The sequence below is a fragment of the Haliaeetus albicilla genome, unplaced genomic scaffold, assembly GCF_947461875.1.
Source record: "Haliaeetus albicilla unplaced genomic scaffold, bHalAlb1.1 scaffold_34, whole genome shotgun sequence".
Lineage (NCBI taxonomy): Eukaryota > Metazoa > Chordata > Aves > Accipitriformes > Accipitridae > Haliaeetus > Haliaeetus albicilla.
In genome coordinates, this window is record NW_027212433.1 from 2,474,625 (window position 1) to 2,491,537 (window position 16,913).

Sequence of the window (16,913 nt, forward strand, 5' to 3'; positions counted from 1 at the left end):
GGGAACAGGCTCTGCCGAGGATGCGCACCGTGAGAGATTGCGTCTTTGGGCAAGCACAGATCCCAAAACCTGTTGTGCCTGTGAATAGGCTGCAGGGGGAAGGTGAAGACCAGCAACAGCTTTCCGGGCTGCCACCTTCCGTGTGGGACAAGGAGCCGGACGTTTGCCTTTTCGGGAACAGGCTCTGCCGAGGATGCGCACCGTGAGATGTTCCTTCTCTGGGCAAGCACAGATCCCAAAACCTGTTGTGCCTGTGAATAGGCTGCAGGGGGAAGGTGAAGACCAGCAACAGCTTTCCGGGCTGCCACCTTCCGTGTGGGACAAGGAGCCGGACGTTTGCCTTTTCGGGAACAGGCTCTGCCGAGGATGCGCACCGTGAGATGTTCCTTCTCTGGGCAAGCACAGATCCCCAAACCTGTTGTGCCTGTGAATAGGCTGCAGGGGGAAGGTGAAGACCAGCAACAGCTTTCCGGGCTGCCACCTTCCGTGTGGGACAAGGAGCCGGACGTTTGCCTTTTCGGGAACAGGCTCTGCCGAGGATGCGCACCGTGAGATGTTCCTTCTCTGGGCAAGCACAGATCCCAAAACCTGTTGTGCCTGTGAATAGGCTGCAGGGGGAAGGTGAAGACCAGCAACAGCTTTCCGGGCTGCCACCTTCCGTGTGGGACAAGGAGCCGGACGTTTGCCTTTTCGGGAACAGGCTCTGCCGAGGATGCGCACCGTGAGATGTTCCTTCTCTGGGCAAGCACAGATCCCCAAACCTGTTGTGCCTGTGAATAGGCTGCAGGGGGAAGGTGAAGACCAGCAAGAGCTTTCAGGGCTGCCACCTTCCGTGTGGGACAAGGAGCCGGACGTTTGCCTTTTCGGGAACAGGCTCTGCCGAGGATGCGCACCATAGAGATTGCGTCTTTGGGAAAGCAGAGATTCCCAGTGCGGTGGTGCCTGTGACTAGGCTGCAGGGGGAAGGTGAAGACCAGCAACAGCTTTCCGGGCTGCCACCTTCCGTGTGGGACAAGGAGCCGGACGTTTGCCTTTTCGGGAACAGGCTCTGCCGAGGATGCGCACCGTGAGATGTTCCTTCTCTGGGCAAGCACAGATCCCAAAACCTGTTGTGCCTGTGAATAGGCTGCAGGGGGAAGGTGAAGACCAGCAAGAGCTTTCCGGGCTGCCACCTTCCGTGTGGGACAAGGAGCCGGACGTTTGCCTTTTCGGGAACAGGCTCTGCCGAGGATGCGCACCATGAGAGATTGCGTGTTTGGGAAAGCAGAGATTCCCAGTGCGGTGGTGCCTGTGAATAGGCTGCAGGGGGAAGGTGAAGACCAGCAACAGCTTTCCGGGCTGCCACCTTCCGTGTGGGACAAGGAGCCGGACGTTTGCCTTTTCGGGAACAGGCTCTGCCGAGGATGCGCACCGTGAGATGTTCCTTCTCTGGGCAAGCACAGATCCCCAAACCTGTTGTGCCTGTGAATAGGCTGCAGGGGGAAGGTGAAGACCAGCAACAGCTTTCCGGGCTGCCACCTTCCGTGTGGGACAAGGAGCCGGACGTTTGCCTTTTCGGGAACAGGCTCTGGCGAGGGTGCGCACCGTGAGATGTTCCTTCTCTGGGCAAGCACAGATCCCCAAACCTGTTGTGCCTGTGAATAGGCTGCAGGGGGAAGGTGAAGACCAGCAAGAGCTTTCCGGGCTGCCACCTTCCGTGTGGGACAAGGAGCCGGACGTTTGCCTTTTCGGGAACAGGCTCTGCCGAGGATGCGCACCGTGAGAGATTGCGTCTTTGGGCAAGCACAGATCCCAAAACCTGTTGTGCCTGTGAATAGGCTGCAGGGGGAAGGTGAAGACCAGCAACAGCTTTCCGGGCTGCCACCTTCCGTGTGGGACAAGGAGCCGGACGTTTGCCTTTTCGGGAACAGGCTCTGCCGAGGATGCGCACCGTGAGATGTTCCTTCTCTGGGCAAGCACAGATCCCCACACCTGTTGTGCCTGTGAATAGGCTGCAGGGGGAAGGTGAAGACCAGCAACAGCTTTCCGGGCTGCCACCTTCCGTGTGGGACAAGGAGCCGGACGTTTGCCTTTTCGGGAACAGGCTGTGCCGAGGATGCGCACCGTGAGAGATTGCGTCTTTGGGAAAGCAGAGATCCCAAAACCTGTTGTGCCTGTGAATAGGCTGCAGGGGGAAGGTGAAGACCAGCAACAGCTTTCAGGGCTGCCACCTTCCGTGTGGGACAAGGAGCCGGACGTTTGCCTTTTCGGGAACAGGCTCTGCCGAGGATGCGCACCGTGAGAGATTGCGTCTTTGGGAAAGCAGAGATTCCCAGTGCGGTGGTGCCTGTGACTAGGCTGCAGGGGGAAGGTGAAGACCAGCAACAGCTTTCCGGGCTGCCACCTTCCGTGTGGGACAAGGAGCCGGACGTTTGCCTTTTCGGGAACAGGCTCTGCCGAGGATGCGCACCGTGAGATGTTCCTTCTCTGGGCAAGCACAGATCCCAAAACCTGTTGTGCCTGTGAATAGGCTGCAGGGGGAAGGTGAAGACGAGCAACAGCTTTCCGGGCTGCCACCTTCCGTGTGGGACAAGGAGCCGGACGTTTGCCTTTTCGGGAACAGGCTCTGCCGAGGATGCGCACCGTGAGAGATTGCGTCTTTGGGAAAGCAGAGATTCCCAGTGCGGTGGTGCCTGTGAATAGGCTGCAGGGGGAAGGTGAAGACCAGCAACAGCTTTCCGGGCTGCCACCTTCCGTGTGGGACAAGGAGCCGGACGTTTGCCTTTTCGGGAACAGGCTCTGCCGAGGATGCGCACCGTGAGATGTTCCTTCTCTGGGCAAGCACAGATCCCCACACCTGTTGTGCCTGTGAATAGGCTGCAGGGGGAAGGTGAAGACCAGCAACAGCTTTCCGGGCTGCCACCTTCCGTGTGGGACAAGGAGCCGGACGTTTGCCTTTTCGGGAACAGGCTCTGCCGAGGATGCGCACCGTGAGAGATTGCGTCTTTGGGAAAGCAGAGATCCCAAAACCTGTTGTGCCTGTGAATAGGCTGCAGGGGGAAGGTGAAGACCAGCAACAGCTTTCAGGGCTGCCACCTTCCGTGTGGGACAAGGAGCCGGACGTTTGCCTTTTCGGGAACAGGCTCTGCCGAGGATGCGCACCGTGAGAGATTGCGTCTTTGGGAAAGCAGAGATTCCCAGTGCGGTGGTGCCTGTGACTAGGCTGCAGGGGGAAGGTGAAGACCAGCAACAGCTTTCCGGGCTGCCACCTTCCGTGTGGGACAAGGAGCCGGACGTTTGCCTTTTCGGGAACAGGCTCTGCCGAGGATGCGCACCGTGAGATGTTCCTTCTCTGGGCAAGCACAGATCCCAAAACCTGTTGTGCCTGTGAATAGGCTGCAGGGGGAAGGTGAAGACCAGCAACAGCTTTCCGGGCTGCCACCTTCCGTGTGGGACAAGGAGCCGGACGTTTGCCTTTTCGGGAACAGGCTCTGCCGAGGATGCGCACCGTGAGATGTTCCTTCTCTGGGCAAGCACAGATCCCAAAACCTGTTGTGCCTGTGAATAGGCTGCAGGGGGAAGGTGAAGACCAGCAACAGCTTTCCGGGCTGCCACCTTCTGTGTGGGACAAGGAGCCGGACGTTTGCCTTTTCGGGAACAGGCTCTGCCGAGGATGCGCACCGTGAGATGTTCCTTCTCTGGGCAAGCACAGATCCCAAAACCTGTTGTGCCTGTGAATAGGCTGCAGGGGGAAGGTGAAGACCAGCAACAGCTTTCCGGGCTGCCACCTTCCGTGTGGGACAAGGAGCCGGACGTTTGCCTTTTCGGGAACAGGCTCTGCCGAGGATGCGCACCATGAGAGATTGCGTCTTTGGGAAAGCAGAGATTCCCAGTGCGGTGGTGCCTGTGAATAGGCTGCAGGGGGAAGGTGAAGACCAGCACCAGCTTTCCGGGCTGCCACCTTCCGTGTGGGACAAGGAGCCGGACGTTTGCCTTTTCGGGAACAGGCTCTGCCGAGGGTGCGCACCGTGAGATGTTCCTTCTCTGGGCAAGCACAGATCCCAAAACCTGTTGTGCCTGTGAATAGGCTGCAGGGGGAAAGTGAAGACCAGCAACAGCTTTCCGGGCTGCCACCTTCCGTGTGGGACAAGGAGCCGGACGTTTGCCTTTTCGGGAACAGGCTCTGCCGAGGATGCGCACCGTGAGATGTTCCTTCTCTGGGCAAGCACAGATCCCAAAACCTGTTGTGCCTGTGAATAGGCTGCAGGGGGAAGGTGAAGACCAGCAACAGCTTTCCGGGCTGCCACCTTCCGTGTGGGACAAGGAGCCGGACGTTTGCCTTTTCGGGAACAGGCTCTGCCGAGGATGCGCACCGTGAGAGATTGCGTCTTTGGGAAAGCAGAGATTCCCAGTGCGGTGGTGCCTGTGAATAGGCTGCAGGGGGAAGGTGAAGACCAGCAAAAACTTTCCGGGCTGCCACCTTCCGTGTGGGACAAGGAGCCAGACGTTTGCCTTTTCGGGAACAGGCTCTGCCGAGGATGCGCACCGTGAGATGTTCCTTCTCTGGGCAAGCACAGATCCCAAAACCTGTTGTGCCTGTGAATAGGCTGCAGGGGGAAGGTGAAGACCAGCAACAGCTTTCCGGGCTGCCACCTTCCGTGTGGGACAAGGAGCCGGACGTTTGCCTTTTCGGGAACAGGCTCTGCCGAGGATGCGCACCGTGAGATGTTCCTTCTCTGGGCAAGCACAGATCCCAAAACCTGTTGTGCCTGTGAATAGGCTGCAGGGGGAAGGTGAAAGACCAGCAACAGCTTTCCGGGCTGCCACCTTCCGTGTGGGACAAGGAGCCGGACGTTTGCCTTTTCGGGAACAGGCTCTGCCGAGGATGCGCACCGTGAGATGTTCCTTCTCTGGGCAAGCACAGATCCCAAAACCTGTTGTGCCTGTGAATAGGCTGCAGGGGGAAGGTGAAGACCAGCAACAGCTTTCCGGGCTGCCACCTTCCGTGTGGGACAAGGAGCCGGACGTTTGCCTTTTCGGGAACAGGCTCTGCCGAGGATGCGCACCGTGAGATGTTCCTTCTCTGGGCAAGCACAGATCCCAAAACCTGTTGTGCCTGTGAATAGGCTGCAGGGGGAAGGTGAAGACCAGCAACAGCTTTCAGGGCTGCCACCTTCCGTGTGGGACAAGGAGCCGGACGTTTGCCTTTTCGGGAACAGGCTCTGCCGAGGATGCGCACCGTGAGATGTTCCTTCTCTGGGCAAGCACAGATCCCAAAACCTGTTGTGCCTGTGAATAGGCTGCAGGGGGAAGGTGAAGACCAGCAACAGCTTTCCGGGCTGCCACCTTCCGTGTGGGACAAGGAGCCGGACGTTTGCCTTTTCGGGAACAGGCTCTGCCTAGGATGTGCACCGTGAGATGTTCCTTCTGTGGGCAAGCACAGATCCCCAAACCTGTTGTGCCTGTGAATAGGCTGCAGGGGGAAGGTGAAGACCAGCAACAGCTTTCCGGGCTGCCACCATCCGTGTGGGACAAGGAGCCGGACGTTTGCCTTTTCGGGAACAGGCTCTGCCCGAGGATGCGCACCGTGAGATGTTCCTTCTCTGGGCAAGCACAGATCCCCAAACCTGTTGTGCCTGTGAATAGGCTGCAGGGGGAAGGTGAAGACCAGCAACAGCTTTCCGGGCTGCCACCTTCCGTGTGGGACAAGGAGCCGGACGTTTGCCTTTTCGGGAACAGGCTCTGCCGAGGATGCGCACCGCGAGAGATTGCGTCTTTGGGAAAGCAGAGATTCCCAGTGCGGTGGTGCCTGTGAATAGGCTGCAGGGGGAAGGTGAAGACCAGCAACAGCTTTCAGGGCTGCCACCTTCCGTGTGGGACAAGGAGCCGGACGTTTGCCTTTTCGGGAACAGGCTCTGCCGAGGATGCGCACCGTGAGATGTTCCTTCTCTGGGCAAGCACAGATCCCCAAACCTGTTGTGCCTGTGAATAGGCTGCAGGGGGAAAGTGAAGACGAGCAACAGCTTTCCGGGCTGCCACCTTCCGTGTGGGACAAGGAGCCGGACGTTTGCCTTTTCGGGAACAGGCTCTGCCGAGGATGCGCACCGTGAGATGTTCCTTCTCTGGGCAAGCACAGATCCCAAAACCTGTTGTGCCTGTGAATAGGCTGCAGGGGGAAGGTGAAGACCAGCAACAGCTTTCCGGGCTGCCACCTTCCGTGTGGGACAAGGAGCCGGACGTTTGCCTTTTCGGGAACAGGCTCTGCCGAGGATGCGCACCGTGAGATGTTCCTTCTCTGGGCAAGCACAGATCCCAAAACCTGTTGTGCCTGTGAATAGGCTGCAGGGGGAAGGTGAAGACCAGCAAGAGCTTTCCGGGCTGCCACCTTCTGTGTGGGACAAGGAGCCGGACGTTTGCCTTTTCGGGAACAGGCTCTGCCGAGGATGCGCACCATGAGAGATTGCGTCTTTGGGAAAGCAGAGATTCCCAGTGCGGTGGTGCCTGTGAATAGGCTGCAGGGGGAAGGTGAAGACCAGCAACAGCTTTCCGGGCTGCCACCTTCCGTGTGGGACAAGGAGCCGGACGTTTGCCTTTTCGGGAACAGGCTCTCCCGTGGGTGCGCACCGTGAGATGTTCCTTCTCTGGGCAAGCACAGATCCCAAAACCTGTTGTGCCTGTGAATAGGCTGCAGGGGGAAAGTGAAGACGAGCAACAGCTTTCCGGGCTGCCACCTTCCGTGTGGGACAAGGAGCCGGACGTTTGCCTTTTCGGGAACAGGCTCTGCCGAGGATGCGCACCGTGAGATGTTCCTTCTCTGGGCAAGCACAGATCCCAAAACCTGTTGTGCCTGTGAATAGGCTGCAGGGGGAAGGTGAAGACCAGCAACAGCTTTCCGGGCTGCCACCTTCCGTGTGGGACAAGGAGCCGGACGTTTGCCTTTTCGGGAACAGGCTCTGCCGAGGATGCGCACCGTGAGATGTTCCTTCTCTGGGCAAGCACAGATCCCAAAACCTGTTGTGCCTGTGAATAGGCTGCAGGGGGAAGGTGAAGACCAGCAACAGCTTTCCGGGCTGCCACCTTCCGTGTGGGACAAGGAGCCGGACGTTTGCCTTTTCGGGAACAGGCTCTGCCGAGGATGCGCACCATGAGAGATTGCGTCTTTGGGAAAGCAGAGATTCCCAGTGCGGTGGTGCCTGTGAATAGGCTGCAGGGGGAAGGTGAAGACCAGCAACAGCTTTCCGGGCTACCACCTTCCGTGTGGGACAAGGAGCCGGACGTTTGCCTTTTCGGGAACAGGCTCTGCCGAGGATGCGCACCGTGAGATGTTCCTTCTCTGGGCAAGCACAGATCCCAAAACCTGTTGTGCCTGTGAATAGGCTGCAGGGGGAAGGTGAAGACCAGCAAGAGCTTTCAGGGCTGCCACCTTCCGTGTGGGACAAGGAGCCGGACGTTTGCCTTTTCGGGAACAGGCTCTGCCGAGGATGCGCACCGTGAGAGATTGCGTCTTTGGGAAAGCAGAGATTCCCAGTGCGGTGGTGCCTGTGAATAGGCTGCAGGGGGAAGGTGAAGACCATCAACAGCTTTCCGGGCTGCCACCTTCCGTGTGGGACAAGGAGCCGGACGTTTGCCTTTTCGGGAACAGGCTCTGCCGAGGATGCGCACCGTGAGAGATTGCGTCTTTGGGGAAGCACAGATCCCAAAACCTGTTGTGCCTGTGAATAGGCTGCAGGGGGAAGGTGAAGACCAGCAACAGCTTTCCGGGCTGCCACCTTCCGTGTGGGACAAGGAGCCGGACGTTTGCCTTTTCGGGAACAGGCTCTGCCGAGGATGCGCACCGTGAGATGTTCCTTCTCTGGGCAAGCACAGATCCCAAAACCTGTTGTGCCTGTGAATAGGCTGCAGGGGGAAGGTGAAGACCAGCAACAGCTTTCCGGGCTGCCACCTTCCGTGTGGGACAAGGAGCCGGACGTTTGCCTTTTCGGGAACAGGCTCTGCCGAGGATGCGCACCGTGAGATGTTCCTTCTCTGGGCAAGCACAGATCCCAAAACCTGTTGTGCCTGTGAATAGGCTGCAGGGGGAAGGTGAAGACCAGCAACAGCTTTCAGGTCTGCCACCTTCCGTGTGGGACAAGGAGCTGGACGTTTGCCTTTTCGGGAACAGGCTCTGCCGAGGATGCGCACCGTGAGATGTTCCTTCTCTGGGCAAGCACAGATCCCCAAACCTGTTGTGCCTGTGAATAGGCTGCAGGGGGAAGGTGAAGACCAGCAACAGCTTTCCGGGCTGCCACCTTCCGTGTGGGACAAGGAGCCGGACGTTTGCCTTTTCGGGAACAGGCTCTGCCGAGGATGCGCACCGTGAGATGTTCCTTCTCTGGGCAAGCACAGATCCCAAAACCTGTTGTGCCTGTGAATAGGCTGCAGGGGGAAGGTGAAGACGAGCAACAGCTTTCCGGGCTGCCACCTTCCGTGTGGGACAAGGAGCCGGACGTTTGCCTTTTCGGGAACAGGCTCTGCCGAGGATGCGCACCGTGAGAGATTGCGTCTTTGGGAAAGCAGAGATTCCCAGTGCGGTGGTGCCTGTGAATAGGCTGCAGGGGGAAGGTGAAGACCAGCAACAGCTTTCCGGGCTGCCACCTTCCGTGTGGGACAAGGAGCCGGACGTTTGCCTTTTCGGGAACAGGCTCTGCCGAGGATGCGCACCGTGAGAGATTGCGTCTTTGGGCAAGCACAGATCCCCAAATCTGTTGTGCCTGTGAATAGGCTGCAGGGGGAAGGTGAAGACCAGCAACAGCTTTCCGGGCTGCCACCTTCCGTGTGGGACAAGGAGCCGGACGTTTGCCTTTTCGGGAACAGGCTCTGCCGAGGATGCGCACCGTGAGATGTTCCTTCTCTGCGCAAGCACAGATCCCAAAACCTGTTGTGCCTGTGAATAGGCTGCAGGGGGAAGGTGAAGACCAGCAACAGCTTTCCGGGCTGCCACCTTCCGTGTGGGACAAGGAGCCGGACGTTTGCCTTTTCGGGAACAGGCTCTGCCGAGGATGCGCACCGTGAGATGTTCCTTCTCTGGGCAAGCACAGATCCCAAAACCTGTTGTGCCTGTGAATAGGCTGCAGGGGGAAGGTGAAAGACCAGCAACAGCTTTCCGGGCTGCCACCTTCCGTGTGGGACAAGGAGCCGGACGTTTGGCTTTTCGGGAACAGGCTCTGCCGAGGATGCGCACCGTGAGATGTTCCTTCTCTGGGCAAGCACAGATCCCAAAACCTGTTGTGCCTGTGACTAGGCTGCAGGGGGAAGGTGAAGACCAGCAACAGCTTTCCGGGCTGCCACCTTCCGTGTGGGACAAGGAGCCGGACGTTTGCCTTTTCGGGAACAGGCTCTGCCGAGGATGCGCACCGTGAGATGTTCCTTCTCTGGGCAAGCACAGATCCCCAAACCTGTTGTGCCTGTGAATAGGCTGCAGGGGGAAGGTGAAGACCAGCAAGAGCTTTCAGGGCTGCCACCTTCCGTGTGGGACAAGGAGCCGGACGTTTGCCTTTTCGGGAACAGGCTCTGCCGAGGATGCGCACCGTGAGATGTTCCTTCTCTGGGCAAGCAGAGATCCCAAAACCTGTTGTGCCTGTGACTAGGCTGCAGGGGGAAGGTGAAGACCAGCAACAGCTTTCAGGGCTGCCACCTTCCGTGTGGGACAAGGAGCCGGACGTTTGCCTTTTCGGGAACAGGCTCTGCCGAGGATGCGCACCATGAGAGATTGCGTCTTTGGGAAAGCAGAGGTTCCCAGTGCGGTGGTGCCTGTGAATAGGCTGCAGGGGGAAGTTGAAGACGAGCAACAGCTTTCCGGGCTGCCACCTTCCGTGTGGGACAAGGAGCCGGACGTTTGCCTTTTCGGGAACAGGCTCTGCCGAGGATGCGCACCGTGAGATGTTCCTTCTGTGGGCAAGCACAGATCCCCAAACCTGTTGTGTCTGTGAATAGGCTGCAGGGGGAAGGTGAAGACCAGCAAGAGCTTTCCGGGCTGCCACCTTCCGTGTGGGACAAGGAGCCGGACGTTTGCCTTTTCGGGAACAGGCTCTGCCGAGGATGCGCACCGTGAGATGTTCCTTCTCTGGGCAAGCACAGATCCCAAAACCTGTTGTGCCTGTGAATAGGCTGCAGGGGGAAGGTGAAGACCAGCAACAGCTTTCCGGGCTGCCACCTTCCGTGTGGGACAAGGAGCCGGACGTTTGCCTTTTTGGGAACAGGCTCTGCCGAGGATGCGCACCGTGAGAGATTGTGTCTTTGGGAAAGCAGAGATTCCCAGTGCGGTGGTGCCTGTGAATAGGCTGCAGGGGGAAGGTGAAGACCAGCAACAGCTTTCCGGGCTGCCACCTTCCGTGTGGGACAAGGAGCCGGACGTTTGCCTTTTCGGGAACAGGCTCTGCCGAGGATGCGCACCATGAGAGATTGCGTCTTTGGGGAAGCACAGATCCCAAAACCTGTTGTGCCTGTGAATAGGCTGCAGGGGGAAGGTGAAGACCAGCAACAGCTTTCCGGGCTGCCACCTTCCGTGTGGGACAAGGAGCCGGACGTTTGCCTTTTCGGGAACAGGCTCTGCCGTGGGTGCGCACCGTGAGATGTTCCTTCTCTGGGCAAGCACAGATCCCAAAACCTGTTGTGCCTGTGAATAGGCTGCAGGGGGAAGGTGAAGACGAGCAACAGCTTTCCGGGCTGCCACCTTCCGTGTGGGACAAGGAGCCGGACGTTTGCCTTTTCGGGAACAGGCTCTGCCGAGGATGCGCACCGTGAGATGTTCCTTCTCTGGGCAAGCACAGATCCCAAAACCTGTTGTGCCTGTGAATAGGCTGCAGGGGGAAGGTGAAGACCAGCAACAGCTTTCAGGTCTGCCACCTTCCGTGTGGGACAAGGAGCTGGACGTTTGCCTTTTCGGGAACAGGCTCTGCCGAGGATGCGCACCGTGAGATGTTCCTTCTCTGGGCAAGCACAGATCCCCAAACCTGTTGTGCCTGTGAATAGGCTGCAGGGGGAAGGTGAAGACCAGCAACAGCTTTCAGGTCTGCCACCTTCCGTGTGGGACAAGGAGCCGGACGTTTGCCTTTTCGGGAACAGGCTCTGCCGAGGATGCGCACCGTGAGAGATTGCGTCTTTGGGAAAGCAGAGATTCCCAGTGCGGTGGTGCCTGTGAATAGGCTGCAGGGGGAAGGTGAAGACCAGCAACAGCTTTCAGGGCTGCCACCTTCCGTGTGGGACAAGGAGCCGGACGTTTGCCTTTTCGGGAACAGGCTCTGCCGAGGATGCGCACCGTGAGAGATTGCGTCTTTGGGAAAGCAGAGATTCCCAGTGCGGTGGTGCCTGTGAATAGGCTGCAGGGGGAAGGTGAAGACCAGCAACAGCTTTCCGGGCTGCCACCTTCCGTGTGGGACAAGGAGCCGGACGTTTGCCTTTTCGGGAACAGGCTCTGCCGAGGATGCGCACCGTGAGATGTTCCTTCTCTGGGCAAGCACAGATCCCAAAACCTGTTGTGCCTGTGAATAGGCTGCAGGGGGAAGGTGAAGACCAGCAACAGCTTTCTGGGCTGCCACCTTCCGTGTGGGACAAGGAGCCGGACGTTTGCCTTTTCGGGAACAGGCTCTGCCGAGGATGCGCACCGTGAGAGATTGCGTCTTTGGGAAAGCAGAGATTCCCAGTGCGGTGGTGCCTGTGAATAGGCTGCAGGGGGAAGGTGAAGACCAGCAACAGCTTTCCGGGCTGCCACCTTCCGTGTGGGACAAGGAGCCGGACGTTTGCCTTTTCGGGAACAGGCTCTGCCGAGGATGCGCACCGTGAGATGTTCCTTCTCTGGGCAAGCACAGATCCCAAAACCTGTTGTGCCTGTGACTAGGCTGCAGGGGGAAGGTGAAGACCAGCAACAGCTTTCCGGGCTGCCACCTTCCGTGTGGGACAAGGAGCTGGACGTTTGCCTTTTCGGGAACAGGCTCTGCCGAGGATGCGCACCGTGAGATGTTCCTTCTCTGGGCAAGCACAGATCCCAAAACCTGTTGTGCCTGTGAATAGGCTGCAGGGGGAAGGTGAAGACCAGCAACAGCTTTCCGGGCTGCCACCTTCCGTGTGGGACAAGGAGCCGGACGTTTGCCTTTTCGGGAACAGGCTCTGCCGAGGATGCGCACCGTGAGAGATTGCGTCTTTGGGAAAGCAGAGATCCCAAAACCTGTTGTGCCTGTGAATAGGCTGCAGGGGGAAAGTGAAGACCAGCAACAGCTTTCAGGTCTGCCACCTTCCGTGTGGGACAAGGAGCCGGACGTTTGCCTTTTCGGGAACAGGCTCTGCCGAGGATGCGCACCGTGAGATGTTCCTTCTCTGGGCAAGCACAGATCCCAAAACCTGTTGTGCCTGTGAATAGGCTGCAGGGGGAAGGTGAAGACCAGCAACAGCTTTCCGGGCTGCCACCTTCCGTGTGGGACAAGGAGCCGGACGTTTGCCTTTTCGGGAACAGGCTCTGCCGAGGATGCGCACCGTGAGAGATTGCGTCTTTGGGAAAGCAGAGATTCCCAGTGCGGTGGTGCCTGTGAATAGGCTGCAGGGGGAAGGTGAAGACCAGCAACAGCTTTCCGGGCTGCCACCTTCCGTGTGGGACAAGGAGCCGGACGTTTGCCTTTTCGGGAACAGGCTCTGCCGAGGATGCGCACCGTGAGATGTTCCTTCTCTGGGCAAGCACAGATCCCCAAACCTGTTGTGCCTGTGAATAGGCTGCAGGGGGAAGGTGAAGACCAGCAACAGCTTTCAGGTCTGCCACCTTCCGTGTGGGACAAGGAGCCGGACGTTTGCCTTTTCGGGAACAGGCTCTGCCGAGGATGCGCACCGTGAGAGATTGCGTCTTTGGGAAAGCAGAGATTCCCAGTGCGGTGGTGCCTGTGACTAGGCTGCAGGGGGAAGGTGAAGACCAGCAAGAGCTTTCCGGGCTGCCACCTTCCGTGTGGGACAAGGAGCCGGACGTTTGCCTTTTCGGGAACAGGCTCTGCCGAGGATGCGCACCGTGAGAGATTGCGTCTTTGGGAAAGCAGAGATCCCAAAACCTGTTGTGCCTGTGAATAGGCTGCAGGGGGAAGGTGAAGACCAGCAACAGCTTTCCGGGCTGCCACCTTCCGTGTGGGACAAGGAGCCGGACGTTTGCCTTTTCGGGAACAGGCTCTGCCGAGGATGCGCACCGTGAGATGTTCCTTCTCTGGGCAAGCACAGATCCCCAAACCTGTTGTGCCTGTGAATAGGCTGCAGGGGGAAGGTGAAGACCAGCAACAGCTTTCCGGGCTGCCACCTTCCGTGTGGGACAAGGAGCCGGACGTTTGCCTTTTCGGGAACAGGCTCTGCCGAGGATGCGCACCGTGAGATGTTCCTTCTCTGGGCAAGCACAGATCCCAAAACCTGTTGTGCCTGTGAATAGGCTGCAGGGGGAAGGTGAAGACCAGCAACAGCTTTCCGGGCTGCCACCTTCCGTGTGGGACAAGGAGCCGGACGTTTGCCTTTTCGGGAACAGGCTCTGCCGAGGATGCGCACCGTGAGAGATTGCGTCTTTGGGAAAGCAGAGATCCCAAAACCTGTTGTGCCTGTGAATAGGCTGCAGGGGGAAGGTGAAGACCAGCAACAGCTTTCAGGTCTGCCACCTTCCGTGTGGGACAAGGAGCCGGACGTTTGCCTTTTCGGGAACAGGCTCTGCCGAGGATGCGCACCGTGAGATGTTCCTTCTCTGGGCAAGCACAGATCCCCAAACCTGTTGTGCCTGTGAATAGGCTGCAGGGGGAAGGTGAAGACGAGCAACAGCTTTCAGGGCTGCCACCTTCCGTGTGGGACAAGGAGCCGGACGTTTGCCTTTTCGGGAACAGGCTCTGCCGAGGATGCGCACCGTGAGATGTTCCTTCTCTGGGCAAGCACAGATCCCAAAACCTGTTGTGCCTGTGAATAGGCTGCAGGGGGAAGGTGAAGACCAGCAACAGCTTTCCGGGCTGCCACCTTCCGTGTGGGACAAGGAGCCGGACGTTTGCCTTTTCGGGAACAGGCTCTGCCGAGGATGCGCACCGTGAGAGATTGCGTCTTTGGGAAAGCAGAGATTCCCAGTGCGGTGGTGCCTGTGAATAGGCTGCAGGGGGAAGGTGAAGACCAGCAAAAACTTTCCGGGCTGCCACCTTCCGTGTGGGACAAGGAGCCAGACGTTTGCCTTTTCGGGAACAGGCTCTGCCGAGGATGCGCACCGTGAGATGTTCCTTCTCTGGGCAAGCACAGATCCCAAAACCTGTTGTGCCTGTGAATAGGCTGCAGGGGGAAGGTGAAGACCAGCAACAGCTTTCCGGGCTGCCACCTTCCGTGTGGGACAAGGAGCCGGACGTTTGCCTTTTCGGGAACAGGCTCTGCCGAGGATGCGCACCGTGAGATGTTCCTTCTCTGGGCAAGCACAGATCCCAAAACCTGTTGTGCCTGTGAATAGGCTGCAGGGGGAAGGTGAAAGACCAGCAACAGCTTTCCGGGCTGCCACCTTCCGTGTGGGACAAGGAGCCGGACGTTTGCCTTTTCGGGAACAGGCTCTGCCGAGGATGCGCACCGTGAGATGTTCCTTCTCTGGGCAAGCACAGATCCCAAAACCTGTTGTGCCTGTGAATAGGCTGCAGGGGGAAGGTGAAGACCAGCAACAGCTTTCCGGGCTGCCACCTTCCGTGTGGGACAAGGAGCCGGACGTTTGCCTTTTCGGGAACAGGCTCTGCCGAGGATGCGCACCGTGAGATGTTCCTTCTCTGGGCAAGCACAGATCCCAAAACCTGTTGTGCCTGTGAATAGGCTGCAGGGGGAAGGTGAAGACCAGCAACAGCTTTCAGGGCTGCCACCTTCCGTGTGGGACAAGGAGCCGGACGTTTGCCTTTTCGGGAACAGGCTCTGCCGAGGATGCGCACCGTGAGATGTTCCTTCTCTGGGCAAGCACAGATCCCAAAACCTGTTGTGCCTGTGAATAGGCTGCAGGGGGAAGGTGAAGACCAGCAACAGCTTTCCGGGCTGCCACCTTCCGTGTGGGACAAGGAGCCGGACGTTTGCCTTTTCGGGAACAGGCTCTGCCGAGGATGTGCACCGTGAGATGTTCCTTCTGTGGGCAAGCACAGATCCCCAAACCTGTTGTGCCTGTGAATAGGCTGCAGGGGGAAGGTGAAGACCAGCAACAGCTTTCCGGGCTGCCACCTTCCGTGTGGGACAAGGAGCCGGACGTTTGCCTTTTCGGGAACAGGCTCTGCCGAGGATGCGCACCGTGAGATGTTCCTTCTCTGGGCAAGCACAGATCCCCAAACCTGTTGTGCCTGTGAATAGGCTGCAGGGGGAAGGTGAAGACCAGCAACAGCTTTCCGGGCTGCCACCTTCCGTGTGGGACAAGGAGCCGGACGTTTGCCTTTTCGGGAACAGGCTCTGCCGAGGATGCGCACCGCGAGAGATTGCGTCTTTGGGAAAGCAGAGATTCCCAGTGCGGTGGTGCCTGTGAATAGGCTGCAGGGGGAAGGTGAAGACCAGCAACAGCTTTCAGGGCTGCCACCTTCCGTGTGGGACAAGGAGCCGGACGTTTGCCTTTTCGGGAACAGGCTCTGCCGAGGATGCGCACCGTGAGATGTTCCTTCTCTGGGCAAGCACAGATCCCCAAACCTGTTGTGCCTGTGAATAGGCTGCAGGGGGAAAGTGAAGACGAGCAACAGCTTTCCGGGCTGCCACCTTCCGTGTGGGACAAGGAGCCGGACGTTTGCCTTTTCGGGAACAGGCTCTGCCGAGGATGCGCACCGTGAGATGTTCCTTCTCTGGGCAAGCACAGATCCCAAAACCTGTTGTGCCTGTGAATAGGCTGCAGGGGGAAGGTGAAGACCAGCAACAGCTTTCCGGGCTGCCACCTTCCGTGTGGGACAAGGAGCCGGACGTTTGCCTTTTCGGGAACAGGCTCTGCCGAGGATGCGCACCGTGAGATGTTCCTTCTCTGGGCAAGCACAGATCCCAAAACCTGTTGTGCCTGTGAATAGGCTGCAGGGGGAAGGTGAAGACCAGCAAGAGCTTTCCGGGCTGCCACCTTCTGTGTGGGACAAGGAGCCGGACGTTTGCCTTTTCGGGAACAGGCTCTGCCGAGGATGCGCACCATGAGAGATTGCGTCTTTGGGAAAGCAGAGATTCCCAGTGCGGTGGTGCCTGTGAATAGGCTGCAGGGGGAAGGTGAAGACCAGCAACAGCTTTCCGGGCTGCCACCTTCCGTGTGGGACAAGGAGCCGGACGTTTGCCTTTTCGGGAACAGGCTCTCCCGTGGGTGCGCACCGTGAGATGTTCCTTCTCTGGGCAAGCACAGATCCCAAAACCTGTTGTGCCTGTGAATAGGCTGCAGGGGGAAAGTGAAGACGAGCAACAGCTTTCCGGGCTGCCACCTTCCGTGTGGGACAAGGAGCCGGACGTTTGCCTTTTCGGGAACAGGCTCTGCCGAGGATGCGCACCGTGAGATGTTCCTTCTCTGGGCAAGCACAGATCCCAAAACCTGTTGTGCCTGTGAATAGGCTGCAGGGGGAAGGTGAAGACCAGCAACAGCTTTCCGGGCTGCCACCTTCCGTGTGGGACAAGGAGCCGGACGTTTGCCTTTTCGGGAACAGGCTCTGCCGAGGATGCGCACCGTGAGAGATTGCGTCTTTGGGAAAGCAGAGATTCCCAGTGCGGTGGTGCCTGTGAATAGGCTGCAGGGGGAAGGTGAAGACCAGCAAAAACTTTCCGGGCTGCCACCTTCCGTGTGGGACAAGGAGCCAGACGTTTGCCTTTTCGGGAACAGGCTCTGCCGAGGATGCGCACCGTGAGATGTTCCTTCTCTGGGCAAGCACAGATCCCAAAACCTGTTGTGCCTGTGAATAGGCTGCAGGGGGAAGGTGAAGACCAGCAACAGCTTTCCGGGC